The sequence below is a fragment of the Panthera onca genome, chromosome Y, assembly GCF_046562875.1.
Source record: "Panthera onca isolate mPanOnc1 chromosome Y, mPanOnc1 haplotype 2, whole genome shotgun sequence".
NCBI classification, from domain to species: Eukaryota; Metazoa; Chordata; class Mammalia; order Carnivora; family Felidae; genus Panthera; species Panthera onca.
Window position 1 is genome coordinate 14,068,341 of NC_138358.1, and position 23,986 is coordinate 14,092,326.

Here is a 23,986-nt window from a genome sequence, read left to right on the forward strand (position 1 = left end):
ACAGCACAGAAGACTCTGTCTGCCTTGAAAATTCGTTTATGCTGAGCCAAGCACATGCTTCTAAATCACAAGGGACAGAAGAGTCAAGGTGACATGGCAGGAACAAAAAATCAGCCACAGGAAGCACAGGCGCCGTGGGGCCATATTTCACCCTTCGTGGGGAGGACAACAAAGGCACGTTTCCTGGTTTGTTCTGGTGATGAGAGGACATGAGGAGGCACGTGTGAGGACGTTAAATGGGGTGTGCATTTTACCCAGAATATATTATTGTGGGTGCATTGCATTTAACGTCTATTTGACCTAACTGGGGACCCAGTCAGACTACCAGCTTCACTGTGTCAGAACCACAGGCATTAAAAAAAAAACAAAACTAATGTTTATTTATTTTTGAGAAAGAGAGAAGGAGAGAGAGAGAGAGAGGGACAGAGAGAGAGGGAGAGAGAGAGAGAGAGAGGAGAGGCAGAGAGAGAGAGAGAGGAGAGGCAGAGAGAGAGGGAGACACAGAAACAAAAGCAGGATCCAGGCTCTGAGCTGTCAGCACAGAGCCCGACACGGGGCTCGAACCCACAAACTGTGAGATCATGACCTGAGCCAAAGTCCGGTGCTTAACCGATTGAGCCACCCAAGCGCCCCAGAACCACAGGCATTTTGAGCTCCAGCCACCCTAGTAAGCTGCCTGGGACAGTGTCAGGTCAGCTGTGCCCAACTCAGGGTCCTGGGCACCTTCCTATGAGAAAGAATTCCAAGCAGGATACCAGGTGGAAAAAGCCTGGATTTTCACAATAGACATGAACTTGATGTGTAGGTGTCTTGTTCTGTTCTGGTGTGGGGCAGGGGTAGGACACACCCCTTATCTTTCTTACCCTCTTTTTCTGAGCATCTGTGCTTCTGAGCTCAGCGTTGGGGAAGCAGGGCTGGTCAATACACGGGTCCTGCTCTCCAGGGTCCGCATATGGCGGTGGGGAGACAGAGGCAGGTCAGGGAACAGACAGGCACTTTCAGGTGCTGAGGGAATGAGGGAAGTCACAGGATGGGGGTGTGGGGTGAGGCATGGGGGCCCCATGAGGGGCCTCCTTGAGAAGGAGGGAGGGGTAGGAGGACTGACAAAGGAAGAAGAAGGAGGGGAGGGAGGAGGTGAAAGGAGGGAAGGAAGAGGAGGGAAGAGAAGGGATGGAGGGAGAGAGGAAAAGGAAGCATGCATGGCTGCCACTGTGTGGTAGGCTGTGGCAGCCGCTCGCCCACCTACCTGGGCGCTGGCTGCTTGGCTGCCCTCAGTCTTCCTCAAGCCCGCCGTGTCCCCACCTCTCACCACCTCTGTCACCCCTGGGCTATCTCTGACTTCCGGCATCCCTGGCCCCCAGCCTGGCCCCTGCTTCTGGCCCAGATATGACAATTCTACCTTTTATCCAGTCCTTGAATCTTAATATGTTTCAGCAGCTTGGGGCTTGGGTTCCCCTGCTGGTCTCGTCCTCACCTCGTTGCTGGCAGCACCTGGTGCCCCTGTCCCGGTGTCTTGCGGTCACCTGCGCCGTCCTCCAGGGGCCGGCTTCTCTGCCACAGCCCTGGCCTCCGGGTCCCTAGAAATTAGACATTTTGGTGGAGGCAGTAACATTTCTTAGCACCTGGAATCGGCAGGCAGCCTCCTGTCCGTGCGTTACCCGCAGTCATCCGCCGCCTGCGGTTACGGTAAACCGCGTGCGCGTGGGGGCGAAAGGCTTATGTGGTGATAGATGTGGCCCCTGGTTCCACACCCCACGCAGGATTAAACAGGTGTTTCACCTTCTGCTTATGAATTCTGTCAATAAGTCTAATAAGAACTTGCAAACATTAAATTAGAATCAGCTCATAGGTTTTTAACATGAAAGGAGACAAAATTTGCTGAGATAAGTCAATTTGAAAAAAAAAGAAAAGAAGCTGCTCACATTATGCATTTATGAAGTAGAAACTCATTTTCCCATCCAATTTGAGCTTGCTGTTTCACGATGGGTAATAGGTACTTCTGATAACAACAGCAGCCCCTGATGGAAACGCCAACGCAGTCTCACCAGTAAGTTCTCTCCAGGCTCGGGTCAGTGATGAAAATCTCATTGGCCGGACCCTGGCTAGTTAAAGGCGGAGTGCAGTGTGCCAGCCAGTTCCTTGGCTCACTGCCTTGCTGCGTTTATTTATTATTTGTACCTAAATGCTGCCCACCCTGTGCACGTGAACTCCAGGCTCCCTCCTCTGGGAAGCATCCAGGGCTGGCCCTGGGCTGCAGTGATTGCACCTCTGGCCACCACCACCCTTCAGGCCCCTCATCCGCTGCTCCCAGCTCTGTGGTCAGGACGGGACAGGCAGAAAGGGTAGGCGGGTGCTGAGTTTGACACCCATTTTCTGCTGGATCCCTCATGAGAAATCTGTTTGTGGACCTGACAGGCCCCTGCTCAGGCTTCTGAGGGTGACCTCTGCCTTCTTGGGCCCCAGCCTGGGTGTGGGAACCAGGATGGTGGGTGCAGAGGCCTAGAAGGACCCAGAAAGTTCTGCATTAGCCACGTCGTTGAAAAGCAGGCTTGGGGAAGGTTTGCTCTTAGAGAACTAGAGTCAGAGAGATCCATGGGGGAGCTGGGCAACCGGCCTAGGGAGGATTATGGCGTTATCTGGGGTGGCCGGTTTACAGAGAAATGATGAAGGATTTTGAGGGCATCCGCAAGGCAAGGGCTAGACGGCCCGTGAGTGGGGAGAGGACTGGTGTGCGGTATTGTCGTTCGGGGTCACTCATCCCATCTTCTCCGGTGTTCACTGAGATGCTCTGCCAGACCCAGAGGGACCGCGTCTCTCTGCACTGCCCCACGTGGCCGTGTGACCCCTTGGCTGCATGGCGTGTTGTGGGCCGTATGTGGCCCCTTTGCTCAGGCCCAGGTCTGAATTCGGCTATGTGGCGGGGAAGCTGGATAGCAGATCTAGAGCAGGTTGCTTAGCTCTCTAAGCCTCGTGTCCTCAGCTGTGAAAGGGGAACAACTAATCACCTCCTAATGGGGTTGTTCTGAGGTCAAAGTGAGATAAAGGGAGGTGACATGGAGTGCGGGGCTCATCACGCAACAAACAATTGGAGGCTAACAGATCTTTGTGTCATTGATCTCCTAGCCCCGCATGGCTCAGCCCTACCCTTTGTCTGCGTCTTACCCCTCAGCTGCTGTGTGTGCCCTCTGTGGAAGGGGTCATGACTCAGGAGCTGTTTATGCCCCCAGAGCCCTCCCAGGAAGGGGTGCGCAGGGGGAGCTCAGTGAGCCCATGAGCATGTTCCTCCTGTTACCCCAGCGGGCAGTTTCCTGAGCTGCGGGAGGGCCGGGCTGGCTCAGGCACAGAGGAGAGCCCTGGGGCCAGCACGCTGGCCCGATGGGATTCCTCTCTGGCTGCGCTGTCCTGCATCTGAGTTTCTGGACTTTGGTCACAAGAATCTCGTAGGAGAGAAGCATGCGGGTTTGGCATTCTGCACTCAACCTGTAGAAATAGCACGCACACACACGGCTCTCAACACATGTTCCTGTGAGGAGTCATAAATTCGTAAGCACATTTAATTGTTCAACAACAAGGCGTACACTTGTCTAAGGGCAAAATACTGAAAAATGCATCGAGCAGGGGAAAATCACCAACAAAAATTAAACTTAAAGTCCCATGACTAAGTATTTATGTAGGGTGTTCCGTTCAATCACAGTTGACCATGTCTGAAAACAGCCAGATGGTGCAGCAGGCATGGGAGAGTTGACCATGGGTCAGCCCAAGCTGGGCCCGTGGACCCAGGCCATGTCTGTGAGCAGGCGACTCAGGCAGATACAGTGGCTCCTTGGACTGTGGTTTCACAAGAGGAACTGAGGGGCTGTGTGCACAGCGTCCAGCACCAACCGAGGACTCAGTGTAACCCAGACGTTGTAACTGTTATTACTGTAGTTTTTATTTTATTTTTTTACTTCATTTTACTTAATTATTTTATTTTACTGTATGTATGTATGTATGTATGTTTGTATGTATGTATGTATGTATGTATGTATGTATGTATGTATGTATGTATTTGAGAGAGGGAGAGAGAGCACACAGGCATGTGAGGAGGGGAGGGGCAGAGAGAGAGAGAGGGAATCCCAGGCAGGATTCACGTTCAGCGTAACGGCCCACACGGACTCCGTGTCACAACCAAGAGACCACGATCTGAGCTGAAATCAAGAGTCAGACGCTTAGCCTATTGAGCCACCCAGGGGCCACCCTTATGATTGTATTTAGGAGCACTAATGCCATTTGTTCCTCCTGAAAAAATGGCCATTCTTAATTCTTTTGTGTACTCTCAAGTGAGATAAACATGTTAACTGATTGCTGTCGCACGTTCCGCGTCTGACACCCTAGTGAATGGCAAACACATCTCCATTCAGTAACGGCCTTAAAAGAACCACAGACCTGGTTTCGCAAAAAGATGTATCTTTGCAATCAACAGACCTGCCGTTCATTCCTGCAGCCATCAGGAGGCTCTCAGCTGTTTGCACACATCCACCAAAAATGCAGAAGTGTGGGTGCGTGACCTTGAATACTCACGTGAGAACAACAGGTGGCTGTGAACACGAGCTGAGAGCAAAGAGCACACTTAGGGACATTTCACTCGGAGTGGGACTCCTGGCGCTCACACCTACTCCCATGGAAGCAAATTTACTGAGAAAGCAATGGAGGCAGCATGACAGCAGCTCAGACTGGAGCCCCCCGTCATCTGTGCAAAGACCTAAGCGTGTGGTGCAGACCCCGTGTCTTTTCTCTCAGGGTGTTTTAAGATAAATATCCTGAAAAAGCATAACTGTTGACTGAGCTTGATTCAGTCGTTATGGAAAGAAAAGTCCGAACTAATAAGCAAAGAGAAAGCACTCAGAGGTTTGGCAGTTGGTGGGCGTTTGGGTCACCACCAGTCCCCAACCCCAGTGCTGGGCATTATCCCACTATTCCTGCTGCGACTTTGATCCCTAATGAGCAAGGGCCAGGCCTGGGTCTCAGAAGCAGCTGAGGTCCCTGATGGGAGACAAGTGATGCCATCTGCAAAGACCCTTTTCCAGAGGAGGTGACATTCACACCTTCCAGGTTGCAAATGTAATTGGGGGTGAGGGGGCACCGTTCACCCTCTGCAGAGAGCCTTCAGTCAAAGCTCTCAGCACAATGCCTGGCACCACTGAGTGCTCGAGGAATATTATCTGTTCCTGTATGGTAACTATTGTTTCCTGGGAGAGGGTTTGGGAAGCCCTCTGGCCCTTTGTTTAAAACAGAACAGATGGAAAGGAGAGTCTTCATGACGGGGCAGGCGAGAAGGGGCCAGGGGCACTGCCACCGGGCCTGCCAAGTGAACACGGGGCTCCCTGCCTCAGTCCCCTCAGCCTGGGTTGAACTTTTCTTTTGGCATCTGCATTGTGGGTTTCTCGGGAGCAGAAGTTTTCCTGGGTAGAGTATGCTTTCCCTCTGGAGAGGCTCAGCTGTCCTGCCCCTGGCCAGTGTGCTCCTGCAGCACCAAGTCTCAGAGCTAACCACCACCTGCTGTCAGCAGAGAGGTGGGCAGACCCCAGGAGGATTGTACCAGGGGACGAATGCACCACTGGCCTCCTCTATCATCTGCGGCCTCAGTGGAGCTGCTCAGATGCCAGACTCGATGAAGCAGGAGAATCTTCCTCTCTTCCCAGGGGAGGAACCCATGCACCTGACCTGGGACGTTCACCCACCAGAGCACCAGGACTGAGGGGCTCGGAGCTCCTTGCTTGAGGCTGCGGCTCTCGGACAGGTCTCTGTCCCGAGCCCTGCACAGCGGCCGCCTCACCCCCCCCCCCCGACCTCTCCGATCCCATGGGTGGCCCGCAGGCACTCATGCCCTTCCATGTTCTCTTGCCTTCTGGGGATCACGGGCCCACTTTATGCCAGGTGAGGTGCTAGGTGGACGCTGCAGCCTTGGAGGGAGCACTGGCCAGAGAAAAGCCATCTGTCTGTGTCTGCCCCCATTTACCGATTTGTGGGATGAACCGATTCTGTCCAGGCAGTGACCGTTGAACACCTGCAGGCTGCAAGCCACCTCCCCCTGCGGTCCTCAGGTGCATCTCCGGCTCTGGCCTTGTGTGTGCGCTAAGAGCCAATTAAGTCTGTTCCCACATCTGTTTATGCCAATTGCACCAGTTCGTGTAATTACATCACGTGACTAAATATTGCATAAAACAATGGCATTTCAGTGCGAACAGGAAGAAGGCGTTTGTTTCTATAAAAACAGTTGAATTTTTGGAAAGACTTAAAATGGGCAAGGTAGTAAAATTTTTCTTTCAAATTCAGTTTCCATGAATCTGCAATAAAGGATTGAAGGAAGGAGTCACAATTCTGACTGATGGTGATACCTGCAGGCGCTTCAAATTGCCTGCGTCCTCACAGCACGTTTGGTGGGTGGGATGTGCGCTGCGGGGCATGGTAGCGGTGAGCTAGAAACCAGAGGGCAGAGGGGGGGTGTTTTCCCAGTGGTGACCAGACAGTAAGTGAGCATATGTCTAAGCGTTTTGTGTTGAGATGTTTAAGGCATCATCGGTGGTAATGACTGTCCACTTCACAAGACTGAGCCTGTGTGGCTCAGTCGGTTTAGCCTCTGACTCTTCTTGACTTTGGCTCAAGTCATGATCCCAGGACTGTGAAATCGAGGCCTGCATCAGGCTCTGCCCTTACTGTGGATCCTGCTTGGGATTCTCTCTCTCTCTCTCTCTCTCTCTCTCTCTCTCTCTCTTTCTCTGTCCCTCTCCCCTCCTTCTCCCTCCCTCTCTCTCCCTCTTCCTCTCTCTTTCTCTCCCTCCTCTCTCTCCCTGTCTCTCCTTCTCTCTTCCTTCCCCCTCCACCCCTCTTCTGCTCATGCTCCCTCTTTCCAAATTAAAAAAAAAAAAATGGTCCACTTCACAGGATGTTTGTGGTCCCGTTTGAGAGGGAGTCTTCTGGGAGGCACTGTGATGGCGGGAGCTCACAGGGACCCAGGTCTCTCCAACATCCAGGATGTCATCCCCAGACCAGAGATCCCAGAACAGTGATACCTGTGGGATGGCATGTCAGAGTCTCCACAGCGCCTGACACATCCTCAGGAGGAAGCACTCCAGTTTTGTTGTTACTCTTCAGTGGAGGAAGCATGTAAAAGAGGGCTTACTTTTGTCACACATACGCACACGCGTCTGTATTTCTCTCTCTGTTCCAAAGACGGTAACTCTAAACGTGACTTTCTGTTCGGTCAGCGTACACAAAATAATCCTGAAAACATGGGAACTCACTTCCAAGAGAGAAAAAGAAGTGTAGACAGAAACTGAGGCATAAGCAGCAGTTACCTGCCGGTCAGGTCTCCTTAGGGTCCCAGAGAGCTGTCAGCTGGCCCCTCGACACGAAGATGCAGGGTCTCATACAGCGACCACCTGGATGCTCACACACCAAGCGTGGGGATGCTTTGCTTGCAAAGCTCATTGCACTCCGTCTAGTTAGAAGGCAATATCTTTTAAAAGGTAAAATATTGCTCATGTAGATTATTTAACTTTTTTTTTAGCTCCTTCTATAATAATAAAAAGAGGCATACAGCATCGAAATGAGCGATTTATGGAAACATATAAAGGAGCACATTTTCTTGGCGAGTCCTTGAAATTTAATTTAGAGATGTGGCAGCAGAGGAAAGGATGCATTTTCATGATGCTTGTTTCCTCTCCTTTGGGTGACTTTGCGGTGCCTTTGTGAGAGCAGCTGAGTTCAGGGAAGGAGCCACAGGGCCTTTCAGATGGTCAGGCGTCCCTGAGCATCGGGTGGGGAGGGCCTTGTGCTAAGCCTGAGGAACTCCTGTCTCTGCACTCACTCCCTCGCTCGAGAGTTGAGTGCCACCGGCGTGTCTCTACTTGGACGTCAGGAGCCCATCTCACACTTGATGCATGGGGACCTCAGCTCCCGCCTACGAAGCTTTCTCTGAGAAGTCTTTCCCATCCTCATGGATTTCAACAGTGTCCGTCCAGGTGCTCCAGCCGGATCACCGTATCATCCCGGCTCCTCTTTTCCTACACCTCACACATAATCCATCACCGTGCCTTTCAGCAACACCTTCCAAATACATCCAGAAGCCAGCTGACATAGATAGGTAGCTTGTAGCCAACACCACGTGGGCGCCTGAGGAACTGCTGTGGCTGCTGAACTTCCATCCTGCCCATCCTTACCCCATTTCGGTGTCTACACGACGGCCAGTGGGAACTTGCTAACGCCCGGTAGGGCGATGTCACCCTGCTTCCAATCCTCTGAGGGCTCTTTTCTCCCTTGGCCGATCATGTGACTGTGTGAGTGAGGGGCCGTTCCGCTGTGTGGTGGCAGGGGCTCCTGCAGCTGGAGACACTGAGAGCCGGAGGTGGTGAATGCGAGCAGACACCCTCACAAACGGAGCAAGCCCCACGGACAAAGCAGGTTCTTAGTGTTGTGGCCCTGTCCCTCTGATGCCAGAGCAGGCACATCCCTGTATCACGTCATCGTCACTGGGGAAGGCCTCTTAGGCTAGGACCTTGGTGGATGTGAAGGAAGATTGCCAGGAGGAAGAGAATACCAGATGGATGAAATGTCTACGATTCCATTCTGGTTTAGGGAAGTAACTTACGCCTCAAAGATAGTGAGTGGGGCACCCGTGTGTCTCAGTCAGTTGACCGTCTTGACTCTTGAAATCATCTTAGGTCGTGATCTCACAGTTCATGGATGGAGCCCTGTGTCAGGCTCTTCATTGACGAGGAGGCTGCTTGCCATTCTCTCTCTCCCTCTCTCTCTCCCTTTCCTGCTTGCTCTCACTGTCTCAAAAATGGAGGAGGGGGAGGAAAAGGGAAAGGAGAAGGAGGAGGGGAAGGGGAAGAGGAAGGGGAAGGAGGTGCCTAGGTGGCTCCGTCAGTTAAGCAACCAAGTTTGGCTCAGGTCATGATCTCACACTTCATGAGTTCAGGCCCCACGTCGGGCTCTGTGATGATTGTTTGGAGCCTGGAAGCTGCTTTGGATTCTGTGTCTCCCCCTCTCTCTGCCCCTCCCCTGCACATGCTCTGCCTGTTTCTCAAAATTGAATAAATGTTAAAAAATTTTAATAAAAGGAAGAAGGAGGAGGAGAGAGGGAGGAGGAGGAAGAGGGGAAGGAGGAGGGGAGTGGGGAAGGGGGAGGAAGAGGGGAAGGCGAAGGAGGAGGAGGCTGAGGGGTGGGGGAGGGGAGGGAGAGGAGGAGAAGGAGGCAGAGATGATAATACAGAGTGGCTGGAATAACCAAAGCCCAGGTATGACCCTGTGGGATCAACCCTAGGTTGTGTGCCACAACTAGGTTTTGGCACACAACCCTAGTACTTCCCCGGGAGAGTGCCCCAGGCAAGGGACGTCCCTGCTCTCACAGAGTGTACAGTCTGGAATACCTGTCTAAAGTCCCCAAGAGGGTCTGAACTGACCGACATCAGCCAAGAGAGCTCCCTGGCATCACATGACGCTCTGCAGACTGAGTCTGGTTTCTCTGTGTGTCATCCAGTCAGATTGCACGTGGCATTTAAGGCCCTCGTCTGAAATGAAACCAGGGGCCCAGGTGATGGATTGTTGACTGATTCATTCATTCACACACATTCACTGCACACCTGTTGTATGCCAGGCGCTGGGTCAGCCACTGGGGGTGGTGAGCCCCGCGAGACCATGAAGCGAACCAAGAGTGTCCCAGCACCAGGGCTCCTGGAGGACCCTGTCGCAGAGCCATCTTGCACAAGGATGTCTGGAAGGCCGCCCTGTGCAGCTGCCCCCACGCACACCACATCTCTGTTGTATGTTTACACAGGGCATCAGGGATTTATGTGGGGAGGCATTAAAGCATCAGGGATATCCAGTCAGAGCAACAAAAAAATACAGGGACCGTCTTTCACTCCTGGTATCTGCACAGTTCCCTTTTTATGTGACATATATGGAGAACAATTAGGTCCCTTTTGATGGGATAATTGCTTGCTACCTGAAGAAGCTGCCTTAAAATGAAAACTCGAGCAACGTGGACTTGCCAGCACTATTTAAACCCGTCACATTATCCAGAAGAAGTGGAAGGAAGGCTGAGCCAATCCGTGAATGCCTCCTTCCTAGATTGCCCAGCCTTTTGTATCTGTTATTAACAAGTATGCTGCTTCTCTGGTGAGAAAATGTATTTGCATAGCTCCCAGTGGCTACACCAGACAGTGGTCAGCTCGAGATACACCTCCCAGAGCTGGGGAGGAGGGTATTACGCACATACCATAACCAGGTCCAATTATGTTGAAAACCAATAGCTGTGTTTCTCTGCCCATGTGTTCCCTGAGTGTGAAGAGAAGGAACAAATAGACTGATAAAATAGAATGGAATGGAATGGAACAGAACAGAACGGAATGGAATGGAACAGAATAGAACAGAATAGAATAGGAGTAAAATAAACTAGACTAGGCTAGAATAAACTAGACTAGATTAGAACAGACTAGACTAGACTAGACTAGACTAGACTGGAATAGAATAGAAAATAAAAGAATAGAATAGAATAGAATAGAATAGAATAGAATAGAATAGAATAGAATAGAATAGACTCAGACTAGAGTAGACGAGACTAGACTAGACTAGACTAGAGTAGACTAGACTAGACTAGACTCGACTGGACTGGACTAGAATAGAATAGAATAGAATAGAATAGAATAGAATAGAATAGAATAGAATAGAATAGAATAGAAAAGAAAAATAATATAGAATAGAATGGAATGGAATGGAATAGAATAGAATAGAATAGAATAGAATAGAATAGAATAGAATAGAATTGAATAGAATTAAATAGAATGGACTCAAGTAGACTAGAGTAGACGAGACTAGACTAGAATAGAATAATAAAATTGCTACAGGGTTTTAAGGATAGGAGTCTGAGGAGGATCCATTCAGGTTCTTGCCGCTTGTCCCATCTTGTGTGGGTCTCCCAGGAGCACAGGGTATCCTGGTTCTGGCAGCCCCTGTGGGCTGCCCCCTGGTTGGAGGCAGTGTTGGGGTCTGCCAGCACTCCATGTGGCACCAGGAGCCTGGAAGTGCCTTCTTGAAGAAATGGCCTGGAGAGGCACGAAGCTCCTCGTTTTCTTTCTTTCCAGTAATTGACTGTATATTGAGTTCCCCACCAAAGTGGACAGTCAGGCGCTCGTTCCCAATGAAAATTGCAGCGAGAGACAAATGGCAGTTGAAACAAGTAACATCGAGTCGCTTGACAAATGCATCTGCAGCAGCAGCAGAGGCCCCGGCTCAGGAGACGCAATTATGCACCTGACCTTTGAAACCAGTGCCTCAGTGGCTGCAGGAAAATGGATCGGCTACGCGGGGCCTGGGGTGGGCCCTTTCCATGTATTTGTCCCAGAAAAGTTAATCAGAGTGAAGTGGAGACGGGGAGAGCTAAGGTTATCCTAATAGCGTTAAAACAAATTAAATTCCGGTTGGCCCTTTGCAATCCAGGCTCATTTCTCTCTCCCTCTCTCTCTCTCCTATGGAAACCGTGTCTATCCGTGTCTTTTCAGTGTGAGAACAGTTTCACCCTTGAATTGGTGAGAGGGGCCTTACAGTTTCTTAGGGAAGTGCAGAGGGCAGGACAGGGATTGCGAGGGGAGGTCCAGTGGCTCCCATGGTCTCCTCCACTCCACCCACAGGGCTGGCAGGAGAACACAGATAGTGCCATTTTACCTGGACAAGTGTGTGGTTGAGGACAAGGCCCCTGGGGGTTTTATGGGCATGGTTTTGCCTAGAGGACAGATCTGGGAAGGCTAAGAGAACGTACACAGGGAGCTCCGGAGGGGCAGAGGAAGGATAGGTCAGGTGTCGTCAGTCACCCAGCGCTCCTTGCCCTGAACAGATGCATCGTGCAAGAGTGAGGCAACAGTTCCCATGGACACTGGAGAGCTGCACAGAGATGCCGCGGTCATCAAGACAGCGTGACGTGGGAGGAAAGCGGGTGATTACACCAGTGTGGCCCAAAGCCCAGGTGCCACCGGCACACCAGGTACAACATCTCTGAACCTGATGGAGCAAGCCAAGAGCTCAGGCCTGTCACCAGAGGGGCTGGGGCCTCCCCTCTGCCCTCTTCCTTTGCCTCTTCAGTTCTGGGCACCTGGTCTAATAGTGTATATGCCCAGCCCACCCCCTTCCCTGCTGACTCGTTCTTCTGGCTGCTGCCACCATCCAATCTTACGTTGTACTTCATTCTTTCGTCCGTCGTGTGGTTCTGCCCATTGGGGTCTGGGCGGGAGAGCTCATTGTCTGGTTCCCAGTGCCGGCCACCTTGTGAGTCCAGGACACATGTTTCTTGCATGGCTGACAGGTCGTCACATGCCGCATGGACGTCTTGTGCAGGCTAGATCACACGGCCAACTTACGGTGTCTGGAGGGGGAGGCGTGCATGGGTCCAGTCGGGCCTCAGGGACCTCGCCATCCACTCGGTCTTTCTGGCTTCTCCTGGAGCAGCTTTTCTTCCTGTAAATGGTAGCCAGAGCAAATGTGCCCAAGCCTAGTTGTGAAATCTGCAGTGGTATGTAACAGGAACACTTTTACTTTCTGTAAAGCTGAGCGCACAGTTCTCCCCATTCCCCCCTTTTGGGGGAGCCATGGGAAGGATTGTAAAGATATTTTTTTTAACGTCAATTTTAAAAAAGTGAGACGCCACATATTCCCCTCTGTTCTGCCTTAAATCAAGGAAATACAGCTAGGGCCTTCTTGGGGGACTTCCCGACTCCTTCCCATCTACATACTTACTGCTCTGTTCAGTTGTTCATCTGGCCCACAAACACGGGTCTGGCACCCACCAAGCTCCAGGTGTGATGTGTGATAAAGAACCCTTCCTATTAGATCAGATGCTTTGAAGGTCAAAGAAACCAACCAGGGATAGCATTGGCTGAGGCCCACAAGGAGTTTCTGGCAGTATTCCAGGGAGCCTCCCTGAGTTACAGAGAGAGGAAGCCGGGGCACGAAGAGTGGTGGACGCGTGAACAGAAAGAACTCAGACAGTAAGCTGGTGCTGTGTCTTTGAGAAATTTGAAGGTGAGGAGAAGCCGAAGGTTGTGAGGACAAAGCAGGGTTAGAAGCCCGGGGATTGAAATCACCGTATTCCAAGTGGATGAGGAACAGCCAGTGGAGAGAAAGAGAGCCTGCTACACATCATCTTATAAAAAAATTTTAATTTCACTTTTTATGTTTAGAGACTTCGAGTGGGGAAGAGGGCAGACAGAAGGCGAGAATCTTAAGCAGGCTCATGGAGCCCGATAACGGGGCTGGATCACACGACCCTGGGATCATGACCGGAGCCGAAGCCAAGAGGCGGACGCTCAACCAACTGAGACCTCCAGGTGCCTCGACGACGACACATATTTCATCTCCTTGTGTCCTGCTGGCAGAGGTGGCGAGGAGGTGAGAGTTCCTAGGAGGACCTTGGGGGGCCCGTCTTTGGCTAGACTCCCAGGTTCCTTAAGTCAGAGGGAGGCCCTGAGCAACCATCCAGTGCTCCTGCACGACTGCTTACAAGATGGGGAGCGTGGTGGCATCAGCGGCGAGTGGGGATGACTTTCTTCTGGAACCTTCCTCGGTGTCACCGAGCAGCTTGTAGCCTGTGACATGCCATGTGTGTCATTCAACAGGTTTGCGTGAGTGCCCAAAATATGCGGAAGAAGGCTCTCCCGAATGAAAGGTTAAGAGATGAGCGGTCCGCGTTGCTGGTGGGGCGGTGGGAAGGGTGGCTTCCACCGTCACACTCGTCTTGTGGAGCCAATAGCCGCAGGTTCTTGCAGGGACCGGGGCGCACCTGCCCCCAGCCATGCAGAGCCCTTGGTGATCTTTCCGCCTGGGTCTCCATCGACTACTCCACTAAATCATTGCCGGTGTGATGAGGGTACAGTGATGACTCCTGTGGCTTTAATGAGCGTCTCCTGAAGACCAGTGAGTTTAAGAATTGTTTTCACGTTTGTCGGTCGGTTGGCGATGCTCTTGAGATTTACTGACTGTGCACATCCTTTTGTTCATTGACAAGTGGCTGGGTTGTTTCTTCTTGTCCTTTCTGTCAGAGGTCTGTGCGTGTTGGAGCTGTTCACCCATTGCTTCTTATCTGCTGCAAATGCTGATGGCTCCAGACTGCCGATGGTTTGACCTAACCATTTTTCATCTTTTCCGTGGCGTGAAGTCAACATGCACTCAGTGGAAAGCGTCTTTGGGATTGCGGGTTTGGACCTCTTCCTGGGTTAGTGATGTGTGGTCCAATCATCTCCTATGATGTGGGGCAGTGCGGGCTCCCGTTAGCCACATGACCACAAGTGTCACCAACCCATACGCTGGTGGCCACTCTGCACCCAGGCGTCCCTCTGGCTCCCACTTCAGGACAGTATTTGGTACATTCCACGAGGCAGTCAGCACTCCTTGATCCAATAGGATTTAGGATGACCGGTCCTGCCCAGCCGTGGGTTCACACGACTGTTCTTGCATATGGAAGGCAGGCTGGACTGAGCTCTGAGGTGTGGGAGGTCAGGCGTATGCATGCATTTTAGACTTAATGATGTTTTCAACGAAGGATGGGTTGATAGGGATACAACCCCATCGTGAGTCCAGGAAGATCTGTATTTATTTTTTTACAAAGACTTCATTTAGGGGCACCTGGGGGCTCAGGCCATGCATGATCTCACAGCTGGTGGGTTTGAGCCCCGCGTTGTGCTCTGTGCTGACAGCTCAGAGCCTGGAGCCTGCTTCACATTCTGTGTCTCCACCTCTCTCTGCCCCTCCCCTGCTCACACTCTGTCTCTCTCTCTCAAAAATAAATAAATAAGTATTAAAAAATTAAAACAAAATAAAACCCACAAGGCTTTCATTTACCTGTTGATGTGTTTGCAAAGGCATTTGCTATGTAAAATTTCTCATTTTTTATGCTGCCAATTGTGAGTGCTGTCTGTGCAGCATCTGAGGTCCCTTCCTGCCCAGGGATGTGTCCCTGTGCCTAGATCCTGGTGGAGTTTCTTCCGTTTGTCCTGGGAAAGCGCCTGTCCGACACCACCCCTTAAAAGAGCCTTGTCTTTTCTGAAACATCAATTAGATCTGAAATAGGAGAAATACGGAAGGTGTAAAATTGTTGCCTGGATATTATTTTATAGCCCTGTGTCAAGATCCTATTGAGAATTGCTGGGAAACCCGTGTTGTGAGAGAACTTTGACTTGACTTTCATGGTGGATATTTCCTTCTTACCCCTTCCGCACTGAGTCCTCTTCTCTGGACAGTCTGGACAGTGGTACCCCCAATTTCTTTGGGGTAATGAATGCATCTCGGCCATCGAGGGCATTCTGGATTAGACACATTGGTGTCCACTCTTGCCCCGCAAGCTCCCGGTGCAGCCAAGCCTGGTGGAGGCCCTCCTGAGCTGAGTGGAGGGCTGGAGGCGGAGAGTGGGCCAGGGGGCTGGGCCGTGTCTCTAAGCCCCTGTGCCTCCCCTGGGCTCTGTGTGCTTCTCTTTGTCAGAGAACCAAAATTACGGTTTTTATAACTGGCACGACGAAAGCGCTTGAATCCACTCCAAGCGCGAACTGGCCGGCCACTTACCCGTGTGGCTCCTGGACAAGGAGGTGCACGCGTGTTTGGGGGGATGAGAAATCACTTGCTAAGTAAGAGGCTCGTGGAGTTTCAATCAAACTCAGCACCTCTGGCTTCTGGAAAACTTTTAAAAGTATTACCACTCCTGCCTGCCTTTGTGCAAACACCCCCAGGCAGGGGTTAGAGGCAGGACTGAATTTCGCTGTTTGCTCACCTCTTCGGACAGATTCCCCAGTGTCCCCTCCATCCCTCGTCATAGCTCAAGTGCCAGGAAATGAGTATTGCCATCTATCATCTGGCAGATTCCCAGTTCCCTGTGTTGGCTGGTGAGGAATTAGGTCTCTGGCTGCAGGGATATGCTGACTGTTTGTAAAATGGCTTTTTGAGGGCGAGCTGAACTGTCATCCCCCCCACCCCACCCCCAAACTTTACAAAGTGCTGGATTCACCCCAGAGCCAGGATCAGTTGCCCTGTGAACACATCAAGGCTCTGGAAGAGGATTTAAAGAATTTGCTTAAGAGAAGCTTTGAAAACCTCAAAGAGAGCAAAGCCAGCTCAGCAGGAAGCCTGGGAGAGGAGCCCTTTCCTGGTGGGGTTTAATTTTAATTTGCAATTGTGACCAGAGGAAGGAAGGCTCAGGAGAGCAGGGCACTAATGAAATAGAAACACGTTGTTTTCTTTCATCTCCTCCACATCGAGGCAGCCAGGGGTTCTGCAAGGTGGGTGCTCTGTCAGCAACATCCATGAACTTGGGAAATGAGGTGAAGCCACTCTTGGGTGCACAGCACGTTCTTGAGATGCCCAAACTGGCACATGCCATTCCCAGAGCCTGGCAGGGCTGGGACACATCCGAGTTGGATCTTTGGGTTTGATGCTCTTTCTCTCTGCTTCCTGCCCCTGCTCAAGGTGACCAGTGGGTGCAGGCGGCGGGAGAATGAGCCCAAGGCCCTTGCTGTGGCTGTGGCTGTGGCTGTGGCTGTGGCTGTGGCTGTGGCTGTGACTGTGGCTGTGGCTTTGGCTGTCACTGTTTCATGACCTGAGTAAGTTCCGATCCGTTTCAAACCCTCATTCCCCCTCAGCACAATGGAGACAAAGATATCTCCTTTCTGGGCTCCCAGGGTCATTTGGAACATCCAATAAGGGCACAAATGTCAAGATAATAGTACTGACCATCACTGATTGCCTGCCTAATGCCGGGCTCTGTGCTAAGTGCTTTCCATGCAGAGCACAGAGCATAGATTGGCTTCCTGCTTTGTGTAGGAACACAGTGGGGCACAGAGTGCAAATGAGGCGCCCAAAGTCATACGGCAAAGCGATGAGTGAGGATGACGACCCACATCAAAGCTAGTGCTCTAAGTCACTGCTCAGAGGCTTCACACATTTCTTGTAAAGGACCAGACAGTAATATTTTCGGCTTGCTGGGCCATTAGGTCTCTACTGTTATCTTCTCATCTCTGCTACTGTATCACAAGAATGGTGGTAGTTGCTAAGTAAGCCAGTAAGTGTGGCTGTGTTCCAATAAAACTTTATTGACAAAGACCATCAGGGGAATGGATAGACACTGCTTCAACGGTACAGGTTTTACTCTGGAGTTGACAGAAATATTTGGAACTAGATAGAGTGCGGATTGCACAGCATTATGAAAGTACTAAATGCCACTGAATTGCTCATTTTTACAATGAATAATTGTACAGTTTGTGACTTTCACCTCAAAGAATGAATGAAAAAAAAAAAAAATTCGGGTGTTGAACTCAGTTTGCAAACTGTTCCCGGTCCCAAATCTAGTTAAATGAAGGTGTTCAAGAGGCATTGGGAATGAACTCTTTCAGCCACCTGCCAGCATCTTAAACCAGCTGGTTCCTTGTAGAAAAAACAGGGATGTCCACACAGGCAGAGGAGACCACCAGCATGCTGGAGAGCGCAAGGCTCAGCACATCCTGCTTCTGTTTAGCACCCGCTGAGTCCGCATGCGCAGTGGTTCTGTCTCTCAGTTTGCTCATCTGTAGGATGGGGGTGAAGGGTATGAGCTGAGTCAGTGCGTGTGCACGACAAGAGTCTGCACGTGTTTGCCATTTTTTCAGCTTTGAGAGATGAAGCAGCTTTCCTACCCGTCAGGTACTGTTTGCTAATAAATGAGAGCTCAGCAGGCAGGTCTGGTTTTATTTTTCTTTTTTTCCTCACGTTTGTTGAGATATAATTGGCCTATACAATTGTGCAGACTTAAGGTGTACACTGTGATAATTTGATATGCCTACATATTGTGGGATGATAACCACAATAAAGTTAGTTAACACATCCATCACTTCACAGACTTCCCTTGTTTGTTATGGTGAGAACATCTAAGATTTGTTCCCATGGCAACATTTCAGTGTACAATGTAGTGTTGTTAACCATAGCCACCATGCTGTATGTTAGATCCCCAGAACTTATTCATCAAACACCTGGAAATTTATTCTCTTTGACCATCATCTCCCCATGTAACCAGCCCCTAGCTCCTGGCAACTGCCAGCCTACTTTTTTTCTAGTAGTTTGGATTTTGCAGATTCCACATATAAGTGAGATCACACAGTATCTGCTTTTCTCCATGCAACTTATTTTACTTAGGATGATGCCCTCAAGGTGCATCCATGTTGTTGCAACTGGCAAGGTTTTCTTCTTTTTCGTGGCCGAATAATATTCCACTTTGAGTGTGTGTGTGTGTGTGTGTGTGTGTGTGTGTGTGTGTGTGTGTGTCTGTGTGTGTGAGTGTGTGTGTAATGCTTGAGAGAGAGAGAGACAGAGACAGAGAGAGAGACAGAGAGACAGAGAGACAGAGAGATTGTGTGTCTGCCTGTGGAGCATATTTTCTTCATCCACTCCTTCATTTATAGGCACTTAGATTGCTTCCATGTCTTGACTATTGTGAATAATGCTGCAGCGAATATGGGGTGCAGATATCTCTTCCAGATAGTGATTCTGTTTCCTTTGGGTATATACCCAGAAGTCGAATTTCTGGATCATGTGGAAATACTATTTTTAACTTTCTGAGGAAACTCCATGTTGTACTGGTAATGTCTCCATGGTAACGGCTGTACCAATCTATATTTCCACCAGTAGTGCACGAGGGTTCTTCCCATTTCTCTACACCTTTGCCAACACTCGTTATCTCTTGTAATTTTGATGATGGTCAGTCTACTCAGTGTGAGGTGATATCTCATTGTGGTTTCCCACGATGTGCATTTCCCTGATGTTTAGTGGTAGTGACCACTGTTTTATGCATCTGTTGGTTATTTGCAGGGCTTCTTTGTAAAAATATCCATTCAGGTCCTTTGCCCATTTTTAAAGGGGATGTTGAAGGTGAGGATGATGAAGATTTTTCTATTGGGTTGTATGAGTTTCTTAAATATTTTGGATATTAACCCCTTATTTGGGACATGGTTTGCAACTATTTTCTCCCATTCTGTACGTTGTCTTTTCATTTTGTTGATCATTTCTATTGCTGTGCAGAAACTTTTTTAGTTTGATATGGTGCCGCTTTTTTAAATTTTTGCTTTTGTTGCTTATGCTTTTGGTGTCACATGCAAAATAGCCTTGCCAAGACCAATGTCAAGGAGCTTTTCTCTTATGTTTTCTTCTAGGAGTTTATGGTTTCAGATCTTACACTGAAATCTTTGTAATCTATTTCCAGCTACTTTTTGTGAATGGGATAAGATAGGAATCCTAACTTCATTCTTTTGCATGAAAATATCCGGTTTTCTCAACACCATTTATTGAAGATGCTATCTTTCTCCATTGAGTATTCTTTGCTCCCTTGTCACATATTATTACTTGACAGTATATGCATGGGTCTATTCTTAGACTCTCAATTCTTTTTTTTTTTTTTTGAAGGTTATTTATTTATTTTAAGACAGAGGAAGCACGAATTGGGGAGGGGAAGAGAGAGAGGGAGAGTGAGGGAGAATCCCAAGGAGCCCCCACAACACTGTCAGTACAGAACCCAGTGCGTGGCTCAAACTTACAAAACCCGAGCCGATCGTGACCCAAGCTGAAACCAAGAGTCAGGCGCTTAACCGACTGAGCCACTCAGGCACCCCATGGGCTCTCAATTCTGTTCTGTTGGTCTATTTGTCTGATTTTGTTTTGTTTTTGTTTTGTCAGTATGATACCGTTTTGATTACTATAGCTTTGTAATAGTTTGAAATAAGGAAGTGTGATGACTCCATTTTTTTTTTTTCTTTCTCAAGATGGCTTTGGCTTTCTGGGTGTTTGTGATTCTATGTGAATTTAGGATTGTTTTCTTTATTTCTGTGAAAAATGTCATTGGAATTTTGGTAGGAATATCAGTGAATCTGCAGATTGTTTTAAGTACTATGGGCACTAACAATATTCTTCCCATCCATGAACATGGGCTATCTTTCCATTTCTTAACGTTTTCTTCAGTCTCTTTCACCAATATCTTATAGTTTCCAGTACACAGATCTTTCACCTCTTTGGTTAACTTTATTGCTAAGTACTTTATTGTGTTTGATCCTATTATAAATGGGATTATTTTCTTTTTCAGACACATTGTTGTTAGTGTATAAAAATGTAATTGATTTTTGTGTGTCAATTTCGTATCCTTCAACTTTACTGAATTTAGTTTGAAGAGATTTTTGATGGAGTCTTCAGGGTTTCCTATAGGTAAGATGATGTTATCTGCAGAGACAAACTAACTTCTGATTTATAAACATTGTATTTCTTTTTCTTGACTAATTGCTCTGGCTAGGATTTCAGTACTAGGTTTAATGTAAGCATCTTTGTCTTGTTCCTGATCTTAGGGAAAAGCTTTCAGCTTTTCACCATTGTATGATGTTAGATGTGGGTTTATCATATATGGCTTTTATTTCAATGAAGTTCATTCTCTCCAAATCTAATTTGTTGCGAGTTTTTATCATGAAGGGATGTTGAATCTTGTCAAATGCTTCATCTGTGTCTGTTGAGATGAGCATATGGCTTTTTTCCTTTATCCTGTTAATACAGTGTAACACCTTTGTCGATTTGTACATAGTGAACCATCGTTGTCTCCCAAGGATAATCCCCACTTGATCTTGGTGTATGGCTGAGAAGGGCTGGCCATTTCAAGGTACACACCTGGGACTGAGGTCTATGGGCCTCTGAGCCAGTGCAGATATGGGTATAACTTCTCCCAGAGCCCTTGACGTATGGGGATGGTGACAGGAGAGATGGCAGATGGTGCTATAGCTGAGCCTGCAGGGGCATGGACCTGTTTCTGGGTATATAGTTGAGACTGCAGTCAGTGAGTCAGCTACCTGGCTATGGGCTTCCATTCTCAAAATAGCGCTTGGACTGCATAGGGTTTCAGAATTTCCTACCTGGATCCCAAAGCTCCCAGAAAAGCACTGTTGTCTGTGGATAGATGCCAGGTTTTTATTGCTGAGCGGGGGGTGGGGGGGGTGTGGATATGAACAGGGGACCTCCTGTGCTACCATCTTGCTGATGTCATTCTCTCAGCCTGGTTTTTAAGAGTCAGCACTGGCAAGCCCTAGATAAGCATGCTAAGGGAAGTTTAGAGGCAACTTCAGATAGATGTAGTTACTTCCCAGAATTCAGGAGGTTCTGTGAACAAAGACCAGGCTTCATAACTTGTGTTTGTCATGAATATAACACAAGTGGCTCCTAACTGCTCCATTCTTTAGGGCTCACTAACTCCCATTATTGTCCAGCTACAATAGAAGCGCCTGTTTCTTGTTTGACCACAGAGGCCAATCTTTACTAGATCAGGCTTCAGGAAGGAAATAGACCACAAACTGGCAAAACAGAAGAATCAACAGAGATATTGTCCAGAGAGCGGCACATCAAGGAAACCCTTGGCTAGTGATAATGGGAGAACAATTTCCATCCCAGGACCTGAAGGAGTGGGGGAGGGGGCAGTTACAGGGCTCCATGGAGGAGAGCTGTAGGGAGCCACGGCAGAAGTGAGAGCTTCAGAAGGAGGACGAAGCCAGCTTGCAACAGTGGAGCAGAGAGGAAACCAGAAGAATAAATAACTCAACCATTCTTCCTCTTCAGCTGGGCTCTCTCGTACATGGACCAAAGCCAGCTACCAGCCCCTCTGTACTTACAGCACCTCCCCAGCAAAATTCTCAGCCAACATCTGATGGTTCCAGTGAAAGTCCCAGGGAAACTTTGAATTGGCCAGGATTGAGCCAGTAGGAGACCACATTCTGAGTGGCTAAGTCTGGTGTGCAAAGGGCTTCAGGCTAGAAAGAGAAGTTCTAATGCCAGAAGAATGAAGACAGGGAAGGGAACCGAGGAGGATTATATCCATTGACATCCACTGTACTTGTTCTTCTCAGACAGACCAATGCTCTGCCCTCCACACATCACCAGCATTTTGCAGTTACATTCTCCGGAAGGGTTAAGGTCCTCCTCTGTTTCCTTAAAGTGGGATTAAATCAGGCTCCTTTTATGTTTATCAAAACTTCACGGAAAGCTTGGAGGGACCAAAGTTGAAAGAAGGCTGTGATCTGAAGCCAGGTCCACCATAGCCGCGGGTCCCTATTAGATGTGCTTCTCTTTAACCCTCAACCTGATACCATGTTTCTGCATTCCGTGCACCAGTCCCAGGACCCACCTCTTGCCTGCCATCAACCGCAGCATTTTGGGATCAGCAGAAAGAATGCTGCCCGCTTCCCCCTAGCCCCCCACACAAAGGCCTAGACTCATCTCCCACATTACACTCCCAATTCAAAGGTGAGTTACATGCACAGCAGTGACACACTTCACATTATCACGCAAGGCTATTTCACATCTCCTTAGTTAGAACCTCTCCATTCCCAAATAGGGGTTTGGCTTCTCCTTTGTAAAGTCAAAGGGCTCCTTGAAATGCTTTGTTTTGTTTTGTTTTTTTGGAAATAAAAGAGCAGTCTTCTTTTCCAAATATGGTTCAGAAAATTGCTGAGAGATTTAAAATAGCAGCATGTCCCCACTCCCAGCCATCAAGTATTAAAAATATGAGGGTCTAGACTCAGAGTATCCAATTTACACAAGGATACATTAAAATCAAAATGCTTTATTGCAAAAATCTGCTTCCTGCTGGGAAAAGTTGACCTGCCATGTGTCAAGGGGGAAAATTCTAGAGAGACACCACAATTTTCCCTATCCATAGGGAATCATAGCTGGACCTCAGGGAGCTACAGGTCAGGAGCTCTGTCAGTTTGGCAAAATGCATTCTTTTTTCCTCTACCCACATCTGGAGCTACCTTGTAATCAGTCCCTCCTGAGTCCCGTTCTCATGTTTTCTTTTCTTTTGTTTTTAAGGTTTCTAACAGATGAGTTCTCTGCCACCCCAGCCAAGTCCTTGCAGCTTCCATAATCACAGAGGTAGGAGATCAAAACAGAGGAGATTTTGTTCTGAGGTTGGGCGTGCATCTTTGGAATTAGGGGACATTTTGCCCGACAGAGATTTAATTGCTACCTTTGCATTCTGAAGATAATGCTACTCCATTATCTGTTATTGTTATAAACATTTTATGATTTTATTTTTTTTTCAACGTTTTTTTTTTTTTATTTTTGGGACAGAGAGAGACAGAGCACGAATGGGGGAGGGGCAGAGAGAGAGTGAGGCACAGAATCTGAAGCAAGCTCCAGGCTCTGATCCATCAGCCCAGAGCCTGACGCGGGGCTCGAACTCACGGACTGCGAGATCGTGACGTGGCTGAAGTCGGATGCTTAACCGATGCGCCACACAGGCGCCCCATCATTTTATGAATTTAAAGAAAATCTTTCCTCTTCTTTTTTTTAATGTGCCTATGCTCAGATTTCCTTGTTGTCTCTTTTATTTGGGGAATGGTTACCACTTCCTCTGGAACTACTGATTGTCAGTGAGGAAAACAATTGAGATCAATATGGGCGTGAAGTATTGATCTACAAGTGGGGGAAATCCGTGGTACAGACCTCCAGCTGCTACCATGTCAATGCAGTGCCCCCCCACCCCAACTGCCGTTTCCTCCCCAAGATGCCAGGACCTCCAGCCTGCCTCCTGTCAAGGCCGCACAGTGCCAGCATCTGATCGTCCCCAGCTCTGGGTTCTGCCGAGCACACTGGGAGGCTGTGATGCTTTCAGCAAGGGCACGGGTCTGCCTCAAACCATTTCAGAAGTTCCTCCTGGGTCCCTGCTCTTTGTGCACAGCCATAGGTCCCAGTAGACAGCCAAAGTACTCTCTGGTGAGCACTCATGTTGGAGAGTTATTGACTTTCTATTCATGATACTGAGCCCAGGTCCAGTGAGAAGCTAAGCGTAAGGCAGAATCCGATTCTAAGGTGATCATTGTCCAGGGAAATCTCTCTCCTCCCATGATTTTCAATACAGGATGCTGTTTTTGGATCACAGTTGGAAGGGTCTGAGAAAGAAAATCTATAGATATGT